Here is a 17,100-nt window from a genome sequence, read left to right on the forward strand (position 1 = left end):
TAATAATGTTGGCATCCATTACCATTTCCGTTTGTTGAATTTACAGTTGTTCTTGGTGTTCTGATGTAAGTTCCTCTGTTATGGTTTGGCCCCTGATGGATAGGCCTGCCGAAAATTTTAATTATCATATGTATTATTTGTGCCCTCCTGTGAAGAGTTATGTAGTCTTTCACTCCTATGTAGCTCCACGGGGGCAGTATTTGTAACTAAACCACCATTATACCCACTGTTGTGGGTTTCCTCCACAAGATTGTCATTATTATTAATGTTATGTGAAGTTCCCTCAGATGACACTCTATCCTCATGACTAGTTTGTTTCCACACTTGGGCAGGAGAGGGTACAGGATAAGCTGAACCACGATCATATGCAGTCCAGTCTCGCTGAAGTTTTTTTACTTTATTTGCTTTTAGTTTGAGCATATATTGGTCTATGCTTGAGAAAATCCTACTATATTCAAATTTGTAATGCATAAATTCCATGTCAGCCTTTATGTTAGTCTAAATCTGTCACCTCTTTAGACAAATTTTCGACCCAAATATTGTAATGCCTAACCATCAATTCCAAAAGTTTGAAGCCTTGCCTGTCAAACAAGGCCAGAAGGTCCTTATGGAATGAAGAATCTGCCACCAGGCCCATAGGATACTGGTGACGGCATAAGCCTTTTGTAACCACCTTCTGTTGAAGGCATTCTCAAAAATAAGATATCTCCAGTTGTAATTTCTTTAATTTAATCAATTTAGTGTCTAAAGTTTTTAATTTAGCAACCAAACTTAAAGATAAAGCATTACATTCAGCTGGTTCACCTTCAATGTCCACATCTGCATCGCCAGGGAATGTAAAACCCCCTACGAGCCAAGAAGACAATGAAGGTAAGCCAATAAGCCCCAAGGCAACAACAGGATCAATCCGTGGTGAAGTAATATGCCGTGGTTGTGAAGGATTCTGTTCAATTAGTGGAGCCACTGAATAAACCAATCCAGGAGGACTACTATTCAGTGCTAGGTCTGTGATAGATGTACTTCCGGTACCGGGCACAAATGCATTTGTCATGCCTGCCCTCTCACCAACCGCTCTCAACGTCTCCTGATTTCCATGACCCATAGAAGTTACAGAACTCTACTGGTTACTTAACGGGTAATTGTCAATACTATTACCAGGCATAGAGAGGTTTTGTGATACATGAGTCTCATGAAATTCGCATTGAAATTGGTCCAGATGGTCCAACCGCAAAGTAAGAGATTGGATCTTTGAAGAGACTGTTTCTAATATAGTGTTAACATCACATTTATCCACCCCTGTAGGAGTTGAATTATGTGCTTGTGAAAACAGGCTCGGGCTACTAACCATTCCAGATGCCATAAAGAACTAAATAAACATGAACGGCCACGCAAACTGATGTAAAATAACAAACATGAAAGGCAGTAGTCGAGTAGGATACTAAACTGTATTTTATTAAGCTCTTTTCATTTGCTAAGTAAAAGCAAACTTCTTCATATAAAATATAATAGTAACAGAGTGTCTTATTTAAAAACTAAGACCAAAATCATGTGATAGAAAGCTCCAATCATGACGAACAAACTACGTGAAAAACTTCCTCTCTTAAACCCTAGTTACCACAGTAACTTAATACATTCTGATGCATTCTAATGAATATAGCTCATACAAGCTTATTTGCACTAAAAATTACTGCTAAAAATCAAAATTTAAATAATCCACACTGACATATATACAATTATTCATATCTTATAATCTCAACAACTGAAACTAAAACATAAAACAATAAAAAAATAGAATAAATGCATAATTTTACTTAATGCACCATGCTTACATATACTACTATCCTCATCTTTGTAAGCTGTTTAGCTTCAAAATACATCTTATAGAGCAGGCCTCATTTATGCCTGGAAAATTATACGCATGTAAATAGATTTGCCAGAACAACTCCAGTTTTTCTAAATGTAAGGATATAGGGCCATCTCTGATGTCAAGAGGTGCTTGATCAATGACTTTATATTTAAACTTATGTTCCTCATATATTGAAATATGTTTTGCTAAGGCATTTTCTGTTTTGCCTCTAGTGATGGCATATTGATGTTCGTAAATACGATCACGGAGCCTCCACTCTCGTCTTGCCAATGTAAAATGCTGTGCAACATTGGCACTTAGCTAAGTAAACAACATACTTAGAGTTACAGTTAAACCTCTGCTTCAATTTATACTGAGTGTCATTAATACTAAGCAAATTACCAACATCAATAAATTTACAAAAATTACATGATTCACACTTGAGCATTCCTGTAATTTTAGGGATGCTTCTAGAATGTTGTTCCAACAAGTCCTTTAAGTTTTTGCCCCTTCTGAAAATAACTCTAGGGGAGTTACCCAACTTACTAAACAACATAGGGTTGTTCCTAAACAGGTCCCAATTCTTCTGTATTATTTTAACTAAAAGTTGGCTATCTAAGTTAAATGCAGTAATAAAGCTCAGATGAAAATCAACTTCTTCACCTATGTTTCTACATCGGGGGCTAAGCTCAAACACTTAATTATGCACTGGACAGTGGACTAATTCACCATTCTTCACACATAAAATAGGTCGATAAAAATTATTAGTTCTTTTAAATTTGTCCTCTTCAATCAAAGGATCTAACATATCCTTATGGTACTCACGACTTAGGAACATAAATTTTAATATTTGGCATTCATCACTGAATTCATCGTCCTGGCTAACAATCTGTGCTGCCCTCACCAACTGGCCCTTAACAACTGACCATTTCTGGTGGTGAGGGTGACAACTAGAAAAATGCAAAAAGGCATTAGAGTAAGAGTAATGTTGTTTAGTAAGTAGGTTAATTCCCCTAGAGTTATTTTCAGAAGGGGCAAAAACTTAAAGAACTAGCTGGAACAACATTCTAGAAGCATCCCTAAAATTACAGGAATGCTCAAGTGTGAATCATGTAATTTTTGTAAATTTATTGATATTGGTAATTCATTCAATATTAATGACACTCAGCATAAATTGAAATAGAGGTTTAACTGTAACTAAGTATGTTGTTTACTTAGCTAAGTGTCAATGTTGCACAGTGTTTTACATTGGTAAGATGGAGCGGAGGCTCCGTGATCGTATTTACAAACATCAATATGCCATCACTAGAGGCAAAACAGAAAATACCTTAGCGAAACATATTTCAATATACAAGGAACATATGTTTAAATATAAAGTCATTGATAAGCACCTCTTGGCATCAGAGGTGGCCCTATGTCCTTACATTTAGAAAAACTGGAGTTGTTCTGGCAAATCTAGTTAAATGCATAAATTTTCCAGGTATAAATGAGACCTGCTCTACAAGCTGTATTTTGAAGCTAAAGAGCTTACAAAGATGAGGATAGTAGTATATGTAAGCATGGTGCATTAAGTAAAATTATGCATTTATTCTATATTTTTTATTTTTTTATGCTTTAGTTTCAGTTGTTGAGATTATAAGATATGAATAATTGTATATATGTCAGTGTGGAGTATATAAATGTTAATTTTTAGCAGTAATTTATAGTGCAAATAAGCTTGTATGAGCTATATTCATTATAATGCATTAGAATGTATTAAGTTACTGTGGTAACTAGGTTTTAAGAGAAGGGATTTTTCACATAGTTAGTTCATCATGATTAGAGCTTTCTATCACATGATTTTGGTCTTAGTTTTTAAATAAGACACTCTGTTACTGCTGTATTTTATTTGAAGACGTTTGCTTTTACTTAGCAGACGAAAAGCGCTTAATAAAATACAGTTTAGCATCCTACTGCTTTTTCCGTTTGTTCTTTTAATGTATGCCCTATGTTATTCAAATGTGGATGGAGGGTTTTCTCTAGATATATTGATGCTGGCTCTGTTGACCATCCTTGTCCAGCCTCTATAGGTCTTAGTGGTGGACATATGGGGTCTTTGCAAAGTTTGGATAACCCTTGAATCACAGGTAGTAGTGGATGCTGTACTGTTAGGTAGTCATAAAAACATTTGTCAATCTTATCATTTCTAAAAAGTTCAGTGTAAGCTGTATTAATACGTCTTGTGACACATTGAACTCTAACATTATTTATGAGAATAAAAATGAGCATCTGACAACATTGTTTTCATATCATTCTGATATCTTTCCAGATCATATATCACTAAAGGGCCTCCCTTGTCCGCTGGTCTTATTATTATGCTATGATTAGCTTCTAGGTTTCTAAGTGCCAGATATTTATTTTTTTGTCAGGTTGTACCTCTTTAATTTAGTAGTTCTATCTCTTTTATTTATCTTGTGTATGTCGTTAATGCATAATCTTTCAAAAGCATTAATGACTGGATTAAGTAGTGGAACATATGTACTTGGTTTTCTAAACATTTCTACACTGTCAGTACTTTCATTACTTTTCAATGATCTCCTCTATTTCTTCTGCCATAGCTTCTTTCACTAAGGTAAAAACAGCAAAATGTCAAGTAAAAAAACACACCTTCCTTACTAGAGGCTTCAATCCACCAGGAAAATTGCAATTAAATGTAAAACACATGTAGTCAAAAAAATGGCAGGCAGCTCCAGTGTAAAAACCTCTTCTTTATTCAACCACATATATATAAGCCCTTTCACAGATAACTTCTGCTTCTTCAGATACAAATGCATGCTGTCTACTGTGTAACTTATATACCTTAAACCAACTAATTAAATCACAATCATCTTAAAGAAACATCCTTCATTAAGTAAAAACATTCAGTCCTTCATTCTATTATTATTTATTATTAAATATGTTTAGATATTTCTTTGTGGCTGATCTGTCTAGAGATATTTAAGTTCTGAGAGTACTTGCATATTTATTTGGTGACACTGTTGGCCACTCCTAAATGCCTTGCTCTTGGTCAAACTACCATTTATATTAATAGCAACATTACACAGTAAGATTGGGCACCCTTTGTTAATGGCCTTAAAGTAGCTGATAAATAGCTGGCTGGTGGCAATGATAACTACCTTATAGTCTGGGCAAAAGGGGGCATAGCTAGCAAGCCTTTACCATCCTTTCTCAGGTGTGGGTGTGTGTATAAATCAAACCTCAAAGAGTATGTGTGTCAGCTACATGGGCAAGGACACAAAGCACTGGTTGGACAGAGAGGGTGGTTGGCTTGGTCACTCAGCTGAGATCTCTCCTCTATAGCTGTACCAGTGAGGAGTCTTATTGGGGATCTGGAGAAAGATGGAGAAACCAGCCACGGACAGACTGTGGTCTCTGTGTGTTCTTAAGGGAAATTGCACTTGATCCATAGAGCAGCATATGGTAATACTGTGTGTGTGTGTATCTTGTCATCCCCTCTGTGTATGTCCCCCACTGGTGCCAATATTGATGATTGAGGGTCCTTGATTAATGGTTCAGTGGTGGGATGTCGCAGGCTGTGTTAGCCATTCTGTAATATGTTACCATCATTGGGGGCCTCTATTTGACTGCATCCAGGTAATATTCATCTGCGAAGTTTGTAAACCACAGGCCATCTACCTTCGCCTGGGCTTCAGAGAGTTTCCAAATAGTTGAGGGCCCAGCACAGATACTTGTGGTATTCCACTTATAAGTGGTCTAGTGGTGGAGTTGCAGTCATAGCTTTGACAGTGTGTGTTCTGCATCCAGTAATGTGTGGGTTAATTCCCAGATGGAAGATTTTCGCTATGTACATGAATTGGGAATAGTGTCAAAGGCCTTGGATGACTCATCATAGGCAGTGTATCCTGTTATCCCTCAACCAGGTCTTTGGTGTCAGCATCAAAGATGTCCACTAGGTTTACTAAGCAAAATCTACCCTCGACAAAACCAACATGGGTCAGGTTAAGTGTGTTGAAGGTCACCTATGTCCTTGTGGATAAGGTCCATGCTGGTTCATTCCCTAGCCTTGCAGATATGGATTTTTAGGCTTATGGATCAATAATTTAGTTCTGCAGGCTACCAGATTTACAGTGTGTGCATTGCATATCACACAACATTTGATATTAATTTCTGTAGTATAGATGATATATGTGTGGAAAAAATACTGAGAAACCAGGGCTGCAGTGCTTGTGAGAGGAAACACATGGCTATATTATAAATATGTGACATATTTTTAGATAGGACTTTCAGTTTGTTATGTTTCCACGTGTAATTTTATGTCATAGACAGGAAAATGACAGTAAATAGCAGTGATGCATAATAAAATTTACTTTTCCATTGTGGGGCATGCAGTGGGTTTGTGCAATGGTTGGCAAAGTGCTTGCACATGCAAGATACACATTTCCGATTCTATTCTTATTTACACGTAGCTAAGCAGTGCACAAACTTGAGTTGCATTCCTAACATCTGAGTGTTAATACTGAGTCTATGAAACACACCTGCTGCTTAGCTGGCTCTGTGGCAGTAGGTATAAATGCATTGACACATTTCTTTTTGAGCCAAGATGATACTGGTTTCAAATCCAGGTGCATCTAGTACTTTTAAATATTTTGAAATAAACATTGATAATGCAATAGCATGAGATCTTTATAGTACATATGCTGCTGTGTGTTAGCATAGCGCACAGGGATTTAAGCAGCATTGCAAGCAGGTAACTGCAGCATTTTGCCACCACTCACTTGAATGGTATATATGTATAAATATCTATATATATATATATATATATATATATATATATATATATATATATGTATATGCACGCACATAATTTCTACATATTGTATTTAAGTAATTACTCATGTTAAAATGTATTTCTGAATATTTAACCTTTTTTGCCCCCAACACTTTTCTCTCTTTCTCTTTTTTTTCTTTTTTTTTTTCAGGCAATGCTGGATATCCACTGGAGCCATGGCTCATGACAATAGTGAGTAAACCAAGTGGAGCTATAGAGGGGACGTAAAACACATCCCTGTCCCAGACCCATATTGTCATCGAGAGGTTCTTTATCCTCCTGAAGAGTTATTTCAGGTACCTGGATGAGTCTGGTGGTGCTCTTCCATATGACCCAGCTACTGCATGCAAAATGTTTACTGCATGTTGAATTCTGCATAACATGATCACATGCTGGTCTGGTGGTGAAGTGACCCATGCTGTCACTGTAGCTCCCAGCTCCAGTCCCAGTATGGCTAATGATGATGAGCTGGTGGCAGTAGTAAGGCACGCCATGTGGCAGGAGCATGCACAGCATGCAGCTGCACCAGTAAAAAGGCAGTGTCTAGTCCAGAACTGTGCACCATGACATTCAGGTTAGTGTTTGTAAAAATCACCTAGAGTGTAAGTAATGCATGTAGTGATATATGTGACCTATGCTGCATGGTGCATGGTCTGCTATCATTATTATTCTGACATTCTCTTTAATATTAAAATATTTTTTATTATCTTTTGGAAAAGTTATTTGTATTACACTTACTTATTCATTCCAGTTCAGTAATGTCATAAGGCATCATATATAAATAAATTACATTGTTGTCTGCTTTGATGAATAAGTTCTGCTGTACTGCTTACTTAAGTATACAAGCACTGAAGATTGTCAACATTGAAATACTTCATAAGTTAATGCATTGCAAATTTAATGAAAATGTATCATACTGCTCTTTTTATATTATGTTATAGCTTAGATTATTCTGTGGTATTGCACATCAGATTAATTTCATGCTGTCATACACAATAATTTCTGACTTTAGAAACATAAAAAAAAAAATCATCATTTCTGCAGTGGAAGGGTGATGTGGTACCAGTGTAAGTTCATATGGTATGGTATTCATTTTAATCTATTTTCTTATTATATATTTCTTCTGAAAATTTTTGTGCATTACTACTTTTATGTTGTAGGTAACTGACACCTGTAGGAATGGTAATCCATGTAGCACTGATTTTTTTTCTACCCTTCATCCCTGTAAAACTAGTAGGTGCACCATCAATGAAAGACATACATTTGCAGATTTGATTCCTTCCACACCTCATTCCAGTTGAACATGCAGCTGTGTCTTTGAAGCTGATTCACAGTAATTCAAGATCAAACGAGTCATACAGATATCCTATAGATAGGTAGGTGAGGATACAAGTGATTTTGAAGACGGGCTGCCATGAGAACTGTAAGGTGAGTTGGTCCATTGTCATAACCTTCTTGATGCAGATGAACCTGCTGACAATGATCTGACAGTGCTGCATGACTATGATCATGATTTTGAATGGTCGGTTCTGCTAGGTGTAGACAAATGCTGACATGGCCTACATGAAATATGTTGTGCTTGTTCACCTTAACTACTTGCATTACTTTCCTGAGAAGTAATGGTATTATCATGTGATCTCACCCCATCTCAGGACAATACCCGATCATCTGCCCCTTGCAAGACTGACTCCAGTTAATTCTGGTACGTCCCAAGTAGTGTACAAATGGAGGCAGCCACTGATGATTGATGTGTCACCAGACTATGCATCAGTGTGATCATGGCATTATCCTTACTCTGTGCTATTTCCAAGTTGTGCTGGAAATCATCATACATACCCTGGAGAACTCTGACTATTTCCAGCTTACTCTGTATGGCACTGGTCTGAGCCCTAACAATGTTATGACAAATTTCCTGTTGGGCAGCCAATGCTTTAAATGTTTCCTAGTGTAGCTGTAAGAAATTCCTATGCCTGGCTCCTCTTTCTAAAGGTGTCACTGTGGACACTATTACCTCTGAATGCCTGCTATCATCCCGAAAGTGGTCATCTGGATTTGGAGATACTAGTGTTGAGGTGAAGGGCAGCCGTGGTGGTGCAGTGGTAGCGTTGTTGCCTTACAGCAAGAGGTTCTCCTGTTCGATTCTCGGCTGGAGTGCCTTCTGTATGGAGTCTGCATGTCCTCCCTGAGGTCGAGTGGCATTCAAAAGACATGTGTGAATGGGAATGCCTTCGCTGAAGGTTGGGCATTGGACTGGCAACCTGGCACCATAAAAATCTACTGCCAATCATTAGCAGACTGGAGTTCTGCTGTGGTGACCCCTAACCAGGAAAAGCCGAAAAGACAAACAACAAGTGTTGAGGTGAGGGAGTGCTCCTCCTGTACAACACTGAGTGGCATGTCAGCTTGTGCTTGACTTGGTATTGCACTATCACTTTCTGTGGAGTTACTAACATTGTGGAGTGAGAGATCATGCCATCAAACTTATGGACTGTCTGTCACTTTACTCTGGCTGCCTCATAAATATATCTGTGTTATCATCATCATCATCAGCAGCAGCAGCATCACCCATTTGGCCACTAATATCATCAAAATGTATTGGTATAGTTGAACTGTTTGTTCCTGATGCTGACCCTGTAAAAAATATTTGAAAACATTAATAATAATAGAATAAAATACAGTGATGTCTGCTTACAAGGGGCTGAATGTGATACTTACCATGCACACTGCTTTAATTTTCATTCTTTTCTGATGTAGAAGGGTAACCCAATATTATACCATGACCCCCCCATTAATATTCCAAAACGTGCACGCTGATTGGCCAGCGTGCACGTTGTAAATCGACTTATACTAATGGAAAAAGGTCTGGTCGCCCAGACTTTTTCCATTAGTATAAGTCTTTAAACACTGTCTCGCTATGTTAAAAGAGTTTAACATAGCGACACAGGTTTAAAAAGCAACGGAGATCTCTGTTGCTTTTTAAAGCTGTCTCGCTATGTTAAACTTCTTTAACATAGCGACACAGTGTAAAAAGCAACAGAGATCTTGCTTTCTCCATTGCTTTTTTAAAACCTGTCTCGCTATGTTAAATGGGTATAACATAGCGAGACAGCTAAAATAAGCAACGGAGATCTCCGCTGTTTATTTTAAAGCTGTCTCGCTATGTTAAACCAATTTAACATAGCAAAACAGTAAAAGCAACGGAGATCTTGCTTTCTCCGTTGCTTTTGCCACAGCTCTGATGTACTGTGTAGGCATGCGCAGTACATCAGAACTGCCGCGGATACCAGACAGCTGCGGAAGGGCAGCAAAGAGGCATTATACAATGCCATTATTTAAGAAAAGTAATTATTTCTTTTCTTAAATAATGGGCAGGATTCACGAAGGCTTGCACGGAGTCTAAGAGTAGTGTAAGACTCCATGCAGCCTTCGCGATCCAGGAACAGCCCAAAGTCCGTGTAAGAGACAAGCTAAAACGTCTCTTACACAGAGTGGGCGTGGATAAGCTAATCACCTCACTTGCAGCCGAATAGCATGCAAATGAAGATGATTAGCGATCCAAGAAGCCCAGAACAGCCCGTGTAAGAGCCGTTTTAGCTGCAGAAATGTACTCAGTTGACAACTGAGTACGTTTCTGCAAAAACCGTAATGGAGCCATGTCAGCTCCAAATAAAGGGTGCATATGTGTCAGGCAGCATGCCAATGGCCAAATATGTGGCCATTGGCAAGGTAACCTGATGCAAATATATTAAAAATATAATTTTAAACCCAGCGCAGCCCCGCGCAAACGGGCTGCGCTGTATAAAACATAAAAACGAAGGTTATAAACCCACAAATGTGGGTTTTATGCAATACATGGAATATCAATGCAGGAACCAGCAGACCAAAACCAACATGGCCACCATGTAGTGGTTGCTAAGGGGGGAAGCTGAGTCTAAGAGATGTAACTAAGCATTAGTAGGCAATCTGATGCAAATGAGTGTTAGGATACTGAATTCCACTGTCACATAGCAAATGAGCACAGTCTGAGTAGTGTAAGAGTTACAGAAGGGGGAGGAACAGAGTAGGAGATAGGTGACATCACAGGGGGGAATGGTAGAAAGAAATGCAGTTCATTGGAGGTCAGAGTTACATGACAGATGTCAGACAGATATCATGGAAAGAGGTGTGCCACTAGATAAGCATGAGAAAGTCAAGAAATGGAAGGTGTACACTGTTGCCTACACCAAAGTTTCTTGCTGGGCGTGCATGCACACGTGTGCGCACCATGAAGCGCGAGTAAGACAGTGTGTGCGCGTGTAAGACAGACTGAGCATGTGGGAGCGTGTTGGGAGATGTTTAACACTGTTTGCGTGGGTGTGCATGCGTTTTAATCTGAATAAGCAGATTCTGAACCGTGTAAGCATGTGTGCACGCATGTAAGCCACTGTGAGCGTGTTTCTGCTGGTTTGCACACGGCTCCTCCCTCTGGAAACAGAGAGGAAAAAGGAAGCAACAGATTTAGTAGGAAGCTAGCAGGGAATACTGCTGGAGCTAGCAGGTGAAAACAATTAGAAGCAGGCAATTACACAGGCAGAATAGTAGCCCAGCCCAGCACTTAAAACTCTGCAAACAGCAGTGCAGGATGTTTCTCTCAAGAGACACTGCAAGACAGGAGTAAGTTATTAGAAGTGAAAACTGAAAAAGCTGAACTCATAGCAGAAATGTTAGGGGCTGCCATAGCTGTCATAATGAGACATAGGCGACTTGCTGAGGGTGGTGACAATGCAGATGGTGCCAGACAACCCACAGTGAGGAGACGGAGAAGAGTGTGCAGGCCCAGGGTCACCTACCACGGGTTACATGAGCTGGAGATAGTAGAGATAGTAGAGCACTAGTAGAGTGGACAGAGTGGACAGAGACCTCCTGCAGCAAATAGTGGAGCTGTGCAGGCCACGCCTCACACACAGAACCAACAGAGGGGAACCCATCCCAGTGGAAACCAAGGTATGTGTTGGCCTAAGAATACTAGCAACAGGTACCTTCCAGAGACCAACTGGTGATATGATGGGGATATCACAGGCATCAGCATCCAGGGTACTGCACCAGTTCCTGGATGCCATGTCAGCACATGTCGGTGATCATGTATATTTCCCCAATGCCCGTGACGTATTGGCCAGCAATATGCGTCTCTTCCAGCAAATAGCGGAATACCCTGAGGTAGTGTGTGCAATAGACTGCACGCACATACGCATCAAAGCACCAGCCGGTGAGCGGGGTAGGGCATACATCAACCGCAAGGGCTTCCTCCATCAACTGCCAGGTCGCGGTGTGATGCCCAGGGCATAATAATGAATGTGTGTGCTGGCTGTCCTGGGAGCTACCATGATTCCCACATCTGGCATTTGACGCAGCTTTTCCAGACATTTGCCAATGGGGACATCCCGCACGGACACTTAGTGGGGGATGCAGGTTATGCACTGGAGCCGTGGCTGATGACACCCATCAGAAACGCACACACACCTGAACAGGAACGCCATAATGACGCACACGCACAAACACGTAATGTAATAGAGCATGTGTTTGGGCTGCTCAAGTCACGGTTCCGGTGTCTGGGCACATCTGGTGGAGCCTTGCAGTACACATCAACTACATGTACCCAAATTGTCATGGTATGTGCTATGCTACATAATATGATCTTGCAAAAACAGCTGCAGCAGGACCAGCATAGGGCCGGGCCAAACAGCCCCCCACCATTGCCAAGGCCATCACAGGCAGAGCGTGACTCGGAGGAGGAACAACCTGAGCCTGCCCCAGTAGGCAGAAGGAGGCGTGCCCAGTATGCCCTGGCCTTGGCAAAGAGGCAACGCATAGCACATACACTGGCTCAGTAGGAACCCTGGGAATGATACCCCCTCTGACTCAATCAAATAATAACATGGATGCCTACAATGACATGACCTGCTCACAAACATGTACAGGGAAGTGTAATATGCGCATCTGACAGAGGCAGCCCTGCAGCACCACCTGAGGCATGAATGCCATGTGTTAAGTAATGTAACACCATGTACTATATGCACACCTGAGGACCCTGACTAACATCCTACCCTCACCAAGCATCATGCCACAATATGACAATGAGATGATCAAGTGCAATAATTGACTGAAGTATCGCAGTTAGTCAAAGGGGATCCAATGTGTGCCAGTCTGGGATGACATGCTGAGCATGACATGATGCTCCACCTGCTAGGACTGGCTTGCATCTATCAGTGCAGGCCATATGGATACTGGCAAAGGCTGTTGTTACCCACAGTGTGCCCTGAATAGGTAAGGCTCAAAACACAAACCTATGTCCATAGGTATCAGAAGGGATAATAATAAGATAATGGGATAAGTCGAAACAGCAAGATGCATGCAGTCTAAACTCACCCAGTATGGAGAATGTTGATATCTGTGCTGTAACAGAAAACTGAGTCAAGGCTCACAACAGCACCCTAACACTACCAGGTTACACCTCATACTGTGCTGTACAGTCTCAAAACATGGAACAAGCTACAAAAAGGAGGGTGACTAGCAAGAATTGTCAAGGATAACCACACCCCCATGTTGGTACCACAACAAGAAGCAGCATGGACTAGCCATGGTCAAGTAACAGTGGCTAAAACTGCCCCCCAGTTTATAGCCTGCTACAGACTACTGTCCCAACACCAGGAACTGCACCTGGCCTATGCTGGAATACATGAATATATCAAGTCCTCCAAACCACATTATATTGGGTGACTGAAAATACCCAGACATAGACTGGGAGCATTATACTAGCTCCAACAGTGTAGGACAAAAGTTCATAGAATCCATAAACCAAAAGGCCCAGGAACAACGTACCACTCCCACAAGAGGGGTAAGCATACTGGATGTGATAATCAGCAACATGGGTACTAGATGGCAAGATGAGAAGTGTATTGCTCACTGGTAAAACCAGACCATAAAGTAATCACACTGGATATACAAATCCTGACCACAGTCCCTGGCCAGAAAATCACAGTGGAAAACATGTGTAAAGCAATATTTGCACTCCTCCAAACTGATGTGGAATCCATTAAAGGTCCTGTGCAGGTGCAAAATATGGGCCACACCTCAGAACCTGTAATACAGCCATTCCATTAACACTGCCAGGAATGCTTGGATTATGCAATCCTAAATTAAAACAAGACACAATGCCATACATGCAGGCATCTGGCATGGTGGACACCAGCCATAACCAAACCATGCAAGAGAATGAGGAAGCTACTACATGATAAAGCAAACATAAACAATGAAGTAATCACTGATCAGTAGTATGGCAATAAAATATGTCCACACATACAATCCACTAAGGCCAGCCACAACAAGTTGAATCAGTGAATCCTGAGGCAATGTTACACCTGCCCCAAGTACACAGACAGCCCCCCAACTCCACCCAAGAAATACAAATATATGTGAGAGATGCAACCATCTACCCAAACTGGAGGCTGAGCTCCCTCAACTCAGTACTCCCAAAACTAGTCAGGAGGAGAAGGTAACCACACACACCACAAACACAGTCCCACATAGACCTATCACAACTGCAAACCAAACACATAAACACAGAAAAACATTCCCGGAGGCACAAATTACAAACACAGCACACCAACAGAGGCCTCTAAAGCAGACACCCAATCAAACAACCTCCAAACATAGCACATGCAACACATAGTACACAAAGCTGGTGTGCCAAACAGTCACAGGCCAGAAGGAGAAACAACATGCCTGATACAGTTGTAATAGGTGACTCCATAGTCAGACACATTGCTGTCCTGCACACCAGACTGAACAAGGGAAAGGGTACAGTAAGCTGCCTGTAGGCTGCCACAATACGCCACATAACAGAAGTATGCAGGTCACTCCAAAGCAAGTAGAAATATGATGCAGTCATAGTCCATGCTGGTGTGAATGACCTGAGATGTACCTCCCTAGACTACATGAAAAGAGACATAGATGAGCTCTCTGATTATGTAGTCCAGGCCGGCATGACACTCACCGTTTGCAGCATCCTACCCTTACCAAGAATAATGCCACAGTACAAACATTGAATGATCAGTCATAGCAAGTGGCACACTTACTGGTGTCATTCCAAGGGGATCCAATGTCTGTCTGCTTGGGATGTCATGCTTGACAAGCCACGCAGCTTTTCTTGGGATGGCTTGCACCTGTTACCCCTGGGCGTCTGGATATTGGATAAGGCCTTTGCCACCTCCATAGAGCCTTTTGTAGGCAAGGCTGAAAAGACTAACCCACCACCCTAGAAAACATAAGTGGAAAGAAACATAAGGGTAATGCTGACCAATGCCAGATGTGTAAACCCCAATATGCATGCTCCCAAGGCCATCCCCAATATGGAGAACATTGATGTCTGTGCAGTGACAGAATCCTGCTGCAAGCCTCCTGACAGCACACCAGCACTACCAGGTTATACCACATATCATGGGTCATGGCCCCAAAACCTGGAACAAAACATAAAAGGAGGGTGAGTATCCATATTCAGCACAGACACCCATACGTCCAGGTAACTGACAATGCACAAGGCATTGGAGTCCACCCATGTGCAACTAACTGTAGGCAAGACTGCTGTACAGTCTGTAGCATGCTACAGACCACACTCTCACACACAGGAACCCCACCCAGCCGTCCTGAAGACACTGGACAGTATGAATGTCCCACCAAATACCAAACAAGGTACCACAAATTACCACATAGGTGGTAATCCATTATGTATGGAAGGAGTAATCAGGGACCTAGGGATACAAGTGGACAGTAACCTGTTATGTGACACTCACATTGCCAATGTGGCTAGGAAGACTGTCTACATTTGACACCGTATCAGGAAAGGATTCACATCTACGTCAACAGAGGTCATTGTGCCCCTATACTGTTCTCTTATCACACCCATAATCTAGTACAATGCCTCATATGGGATGTACCTTACCTGACACCTGCAGCAGTTAGAAAGACCTCAAAGGTACCTCACCAAGAGGATAAAGGGTCTCAAATATATGTCATATGCTGCCTGGCTGTAGACACCCCAGCTGAATGCAGTCACATACTGCCTACACAGAGGCATTGCGTGCCTGTTGTAGAAGGCCATGCCCAACACAGGAGTAATGGACATGCTCCACTCCAGAAAACTCAAAGCCATCGGAGCTGTGAGAGTGAGAGATGTCAACCTCAACAAATAATGAAATAGGATGTGCTGGTGGGACAGATACATAATCCAGAGGCTCCCCACACCCTGGACCAGAATCCCACTCCATGTTAGGCAGAGCCCCTCACTGACACTCTTCAACAGGAATCTTGCCAAGTGGATGGATGATTGTAGAGTTACACTGGGGGTCTTCACTGTGTCATGTCCAGACAGAGGCACAGCAAAGCAAATCATAAATGGCCATAATATTCACATAGCAAGGGGTCTCAAAAGCCACACACACTCTGGCTAGGCTAACAAATGCCCTAGGGTGGATAGCCTAGTATGAACCTATGAACCTATGAAGATACAAATTGTACAGGACACTAAGGATAATCCCAAGGCTTTCACAACTGATGGTAGGAACCGTGTTGGGAATTCACAGATATGCTCTGAATCACACAAATATCACAAACACACACACATATTGCCAACATACATCCTGACAGGTGCAGTGCAAACCCCCCCCCCAGAATGCAGAATATCTATCCCAGCAGACTGCTGGCCCCCTGACATTGCAGATGCTGAGGTAACAGCCAGCATTTACAAAGCAAAACACACAGCAGCAATGGTATGAGATGGTGTCCTGGGCTGAGTGCAACATGGACTCCAAGATGAATGGAATGCCAAATCACACTACTGCTCAATGTCAGCCTTACCACAGAATATGTACCCAAAGAGCAGCGTACAACAACAGTGGTCCTTCTCAACAAAGGTGTTGCCTGAATGGATACTGAAAACTACTACCCCAGAATCCTGAGAAGCTCGGTCTGCACAGCTATGGAAAGGATCAGCATGTACCACAGACATAAAGATATTGGGGACCTACTGACACCGGACCCTATCCAGTGTGGCTTTCTTAAGTGCAGATCCTGCCCCTAAACATGTTTGACTCAATTGAAACAGTTATTAAGGTCATTGATGAGGGCAATGTGGTCCACACAGCGTAGTTGGACCTTGCAAAGGCTTCTATACAATACCCTACGTGTTCATTATAGATAAGCTCACCAGCTTAAATATAAACCCCTATGTCAGTAGAGGGGTTGCAAACCAGACCAAGGACAGAACAGACATGGTCAGACATGCTGCAGCCATGTCAGACTACAAACCAGATATAACTGGCATCCCACAAGGCTTGGTCCTGGGATCTCCCTCGACTGTTATATATGTCCCATAGGTACAGGCAAACATGGA

This window comes from Protopterus annectens, chromosome 2.part2 (assembly GCF_019279795.1).
Source record: "Protopterus annectens isolate FY-2018-M chromosome 2.part2, PAN1.0, whole genome shotgun sequence".
NCBI classification, from domain to species: domain Eukaryota; kingdom Metazoa; phylum Chordata; order Ceratodontiformes; family Protopteridae; genus Protopterus; species Protopterus annectens.